The sequence below is a fragment of the Helicoverpa armigera genome, chromosome 23 (genome assembly GCF_030705265.1).
Source record: "Helicoverpa armigera isolate CAAS_96S chromosome 23, ASM3070526v1, whole genome shotgun sequence".
Lineage (NCBI taxonomy): Eukaryota > Metazoa > Arthropoda > Insecta > Lepidoptera > Noctuidae > Helicoverpa > Helicoverpa armigera.
In genome coordinates this window covers 1,023,301-1,029,300 of record NC_087142.1, presented here as the reverse complement: position 1 = coordinate 1,029,300, position 6,000 = coordinate 1,023,301, and the positions used below count along the sequence as shown (strand labels likewise).

The following is a 6,000-nucleotide window of genomic DNA, read 5'->3' as shown; positions in this document are numbered from 1 at the left end:
AAACATATGAAATGATGATAGTCGACAGTAAAATTAAGCTTCATCTTTGTCATTATTCACAGGTATAGGTAGCGCGTTTGAACAGACGAATTTGATTGATGATTTTATTCACAATTTGTTTGTAACATTTCCCATCTTTCAAAAAGATGGACATATTTACTAGTTTCGTTAATAACTTGGATAATGATGAGTGTTTCGATAGCAGAAGGGTAGGTTAAACAATAAAATGGTAAGTGGCCGTTATTACGGCTTGCAGGTGGGCGCCATTAATACAGTAGTGAGAGTATGTGACGAGGCTGGAGGTACGACTAACGTTTGGCGGTGGATGAGGTACATTGCTGGGTAAGTTCGTGGGCCAAGTAAGTCAGTATTTTGTATAGCGATAGTATAAGGAATGTTTGGTTGAATATCGGTGTGATATTTATTGTAAAAAAAAACTATCATTAAAAAAAAAAAAAAAAACTAAAACCAAAAAGCATCAAAAAATTAATTAATGTAATGATTAATTGAACGATAACCTAATTCTGTCTAGTCTGACTACATCTCGTAAAACTCCTTATTGGACAACTATTTCCATAATTCAAAAATTTTAAATATATAAATCTAAATTGGTTTTGTAGTTAAGATTTTTAAAATTGTGATGCTTTTATAAAAATCTTTTAATTTGGATTTTGAAATTAATCAGAAGTAGTCAAGTCTGGATTGATGTCTGTCCGTTTACATGCATAGTCAAAGTGGGACATTTTATACACAATATCTCAGTAATAGAAGCATTAGTTTTCCCAAAAAATACACGTAATTTTATCTATACGTTTTCTAAACAAAAACACTGGCGCTAACTCTAGCGTCACATTTTCGCAGCGCATTTTATTTTCATCTGTCGTTGTCGGCCGATATTTATGACAAGTCGCTGCCAAAACTAATTTAGACGTCTGTCTGTCTGTCTCAGAAGACAATTTGCGGTATAGTTTTCTTTTTAGATAGTTTAAATGGCTGGAGACGACATTGCTGTGTGATCCCGTCTGGCAAATGTACAAGAGTGTCGCTGATACTGTTTATATGAGTGTGTGCGACAATTGTATGCTTGTGTTTGTCATATTTGCCGTGTGTCAGCTTAAACGATCAATTAAATTGCGCAATATTACGAATAATGAAGAGGGCACAAGGATTTGCAGTGTCAATATTTCTTATTGCACAATATGTTTATTGTGGTTACGTAAGTAGGCCTTACGGTGCGATCGAAAATGCATAAGTTAACTGAAACACTTTTTCGTACCTATGCATAGAGACTTGTGTTCATGGCTTGTCCAGTTGGTTATTGATCTAAGATTTTCTACATGATAGTCAGGTTCCTGTAGATAATTGTTCAGTCGTTAGTTTTTTTGAGTTGAGTAGGTATTATCTGTTTGCCGGTAAGTGGGTGAGGAAAATTTTAAATTAATTATAGAGTTAACCGCATGGATGAAATGTTGGCGTGTCTTTGGAAAGTTAAATGCTTTTGTTCTGTGTTTTTTTTGTGGTTATTGATTATGTCGCGTTGTCAAAGGGTTCTTTTTCAGCAAGATTTTAAGGTTAGGATGAAGTGTACTTATATTCTTTCAGTCATAAAAGATAACTTTGTATTTTTATTTAACTTTGTAAGAGTTTTCGGCAGCAGAAAAATGATTAACTACACAGGTTTACTCTTACATAAAAGTTAAGCAACGCTGTTTAAGGTAATAGCTCTAAAAGTCCAATACCTGCACAAGTGTACCTGTAGAATTTCAAATTTAAAACAACATCACTAACCTAACCAACCCGGACAAACCAACCAAAAACGCACAATGACCTCTAACATTTTAACAAACGCGCAATGTACATCATCCCAACACTTGTCCTCATCTCCCGAAGGCTGGCGATCTCCCCCGTTGGATGCTGCGCGCTCTCCCGATCAATAGTGCTCCGGCCAGGCTCAGTACCGCGCCCCATCTCGTACCGCGAGCCACGTTAACAACGTTCTTTTTTAAAATAAACAGTTTTTTTAATTTTAAATAGCACTAATTAGAGGTTTTATTTGGAGAAACGTTGTGACAGTCGCTGGAGTCTTCTAGAATGGGACTTTGTTGAGGTGAGTTCGAGTTTCGAATTTATTTGTATTTTTTTTTTAATTTTCAATTTTTTTTTTATTATTTTGAAATGATTTTTGTGTTTTTTGTAATGGCTGTTTTGGTGGTTTGTGTGGTATATTTTTGTAGGGGGTGTGGTTCTTATTTGTTCAATCTATTTTTAAGTGGCCGATGACAGTTATGGTGAACTGGGGATATTTGTTATCCTATTTAAATGTAATTTTTATTAATCTTCTTCCTAAATAGGACATGTAAATTAATTGCAGGTGGAATGATTTAGTAACTTACGGATAAAAATAAATTCACGAGTTACAGTGTAATGTCATTCATCACAGAGTAAAATGTTACAATTGGTTTTTCGATTTATCATTTAATTTCATGATTAAAACGAAAAAGTTGAATTTAATCATGCTAATTAACAAAGACTTTGAATCTTGCTGCAATATGTGTTTTCCCAAAAACTGTACTTATTTCCTTTAATTGACAAAATAAAGATATCTTTAACAATCCTACAATTAATGAGGAATATATTGATTTCCGCCCAGGTAATGGCAAACAATGATTACAATCTAGGTCAAATTAATCACCCCACGGATGCCATTAAAATGGCAGATATCAATATCTCATATCTATTAAATTGTTCATTGCTCTTAACCCTTTCAATAACTGCGTTTTAATACATATTTTTATTGTTATTACGCCAATAAAACATATAACAAATCATTCATCAAAATATGAAAGAATTATTATGATAAGGGCGGCCATTTTTAATTTTATTTTCATCTCTTCACTAACAAGTTTTACAAGTCGGAAATGTCAAAATAATCATTCGGAATGAATGTTGATAGCTTAACGATTAGTTATATCACAAAGTAAACATTGCTTAGATAAATTAACCTTTCAAATATGAAATAAACCTGATTTTTTTGTGAAAAAATTGACAAAAGTATAGATGAAAATAGCCCCTAAGTGGTCTGGCGGTTTTTCCACAGCAGTTGACAGTCCTGTCAGTGCAAAAAATGCTACTTTCCCTTGAAAATTGACAGCTGTCAACTGCAAAACGATACCCATGTAGACAATAAGGCCAAATTACCTCCCTTCTTCTCCTTTAAAAAAATGTAAAGATGAATTAAAATGTATGTAAATGTCATGACAGATGAGGTAGTGTTGTGACAGAATGACAGATTTATCGACACGGCTATCAGTGGGCGGGGCGTTCACCTATAGGCGGTGCCTGCAATTCTAGAAAATGGCTGACATTGCATTCGTGTACAGTGTTATTTCTCTCTCGCAGTTTCCGATAGGAACTGTTAGTGATTTATAAAGTAAATTTTTGATAAATTGTGATCAAAGTGACAAAGTAAGAGCTGTTATCAACCAGTAAAGCATCTGTGTACCTACCTACGTATATGTGTAAGAAAATTAATGAAAATGTTTACAATAAGAACTGTCATGTCCGCGCAATAATGGCCGACTAAAAATAAGTAAAATTGTAATTTGTGCTTGTTATTTGATAATTTCTACAAAACTGTCAAAGCATAGGTAAATAGACCATAGCATGCACAGATCTTAGAAACCTAAGCTATAAAGCCCAATACGCGGATCCAGAGCTTTTGTTCTAAATTATGAGGCTTCTACAAAACCTGAAAGCTATCCACTAGGAGTTACAGTTCAAAATTTATTTTCTGCAACCATATTTTAGGTAGGTACGAATAGTTTATGTTTGAATTATGATACATATAGTACTTAAGTTTATGAGTACTATAGTATTCACTGTCTAGTGTCTGTAAACTCCTTTCAAGAGTTCTCGTAAATCGGATTAGTAGTTCTTGAGTTGTAAGCTCCTTAACGGACAGAGATGCATAATTTCCGACGTGAATTTCAATGCACTAGTATGTTTAGAGGAAACTACATACCTAAATATAAAACAAAGGACCGCATCTAGCGCTCGGAGAATCGTATAACAATAGTTAGAAGACCGTGCACAATATAATATGTAGATGAAATTCTCTGTAGATGTTGGTAGAACAAACTAAAACATTTGGGCAACTACTGATTTAATACAATTTGATATACTTACTCAATGAAGTTCTTGGTTGAAAAACAAAATATTACATAAGTAACAACTAAATATGTACTTATTTAATATTTTGTTTATATCATGAATAGGTACTGAAACTGGGTAACTACCGAGTTTCAGTATCTATACTAATATTATAAAGCTGAAGAGTTTGTTTGTTTGAACGCGCTAATCTCAGGAACTACTGATTTGAAAATTTCTTTCAGTATTAGATAGCCCATTTATCGAGGAAGGCTATAGGCTACTTTTTATCCCGGTACGGGAAGTAGTTCCCACGGGATGCGGGTGAAACCGCTGGCAGAAGCTAGTTCATGATATTCTTCAGTTCAACTTTATATCTTAAGAAATCTATGTAGGAAAAATAAAAATAGAATTTTTAAAAATAAGTACCAAAACATTCCAAATTATATTTGGACATCTCATCTTCTTGGTATAAATCAATTTGATGCCAGCGCCGGGGGCGTGAACTGATTAATTTATGTAAAAATTTATGTAAGTGTTATAAAAGTTGTCTTTGGTCACAAACATGTCAATAGCATACTCGAACTTGTTACTTCTTAAATTACAAGTTAAAGCACTTACAAAGAAATAGAGACAATAAATGCTTATGTAATAACTTCAAAATATACTTTATAATACTTTGTAGCATAACTGTACCTACGTAAATAAATAGGTACTTAATGGTTGGAATATTTCTTTAAAAAAATAGAAAAAAGAAAAGTAAAGCTACGTATTTTTTTAAATTTTTGTCAATTATCTGTTGACCCTTCAACGTCGATAAATTATAGTTAATTTCCTACAATCATATAAATCAAATCCCGCCCATTTTTGCCTATTCATTCAATTACACCGAGTAATTAATTAACAATCAACGGTATCACTAACGAATCTATTTTCCTAATCCCTTGTGACATTTCCTTACAAATGCGCGGGAAAGACCTTGTCACATTGACATTTTAATTGCACGCGGTGGCAAAGGTACTGCTGTATTCAGCCACGATTCGACCTAGGGGACGGGCTGTGGCCAGTTGACGTCCCGACGCCGTAGGGTACCGACGTCTGTACCGACTTATAAATCGAAGTGGTTAGAAAATAGTTCGATAGAATATAAGCATACGGAAGTTTTAGTGCAGTGATTAATATTTATATAACATAAATATTATTTTATAATGGATGAAGGTGTTATATAAAAAAAGTAGTTGAATAATTACAGTTTTTTCTTCTTACTGAAGTTTAAGTTAACGGTAAGTCTATTTTTTTTAAATTAAGTGTGATTTAAAAAATATATATTTACAACAAAAAGTTTTTGTCATACAATAGACGGTTTCCTCAGCTTACTTCAAAATAGTACAAATAAATTATTAGCTCTAAAAACAATAACAAGCATTAAAATAACATTAAACATTTGAAATATCTGACAATTGAAACAAAACATACTCTTTCTAAATACCTACATTTATTTATTCATAAAATTATTCTACAAAATAAATAGCTGTTATAAATTGTAATAATTAGATAAACGTAAAACAACAGTGAAATATAATCTGTCAGTTATTTGACAACGTTACAAGATAAACGCGACGTAACTCTATGCTATTCTCTGGCAATTGGCCAATTGGAAAAAAACTTATATTGGTAACTGCATCTCTGAATGTTTAACTGTAGCTTTCATGAACTGAGACGCGGTATTAAATGTCGTCGAGATAAAATATAGAAACACAGTTAATAGTATGCCATAATGTGATGAAATACCTATATGTAATAAGGTAATAACACATATCATTCAACTTTTTCAACGGAATCGACTTCCACTTT

General features: G+C 32.8%; 1 protein-coding gene across 8 annotated transcripts in view; it reads left to right on the top strand.

Moving 5' to 3' along the window:
- Positions 1-1,939: 1,939 nt before the first annotated feature.
- The window catches only part of LOC110376753 (glutamate-gated chloride channel), a 34,488-nt gene continuing 30,427 nt past the window's right edge, over positions 1,940-6,000 (top strand). For 4 of the 8 annotated variants that reach the window (XM_021335333.3, XM_021335339.3, XM_021335336.3 and 1 more), the window contains exon 1: positions 1,941-2,107. The gene's annotated coding sequence lies outside the window, so the exon portion shown is untranslated. Of the gene's footprint in view, positions 2,108-6,000 lie in introns of all 8 variants that reach the window. The other 4 variants (XM_021335338.3, XM_021335341.3, XM_021335335.3 and 1 more) reach the window with 2 other exon arrangements.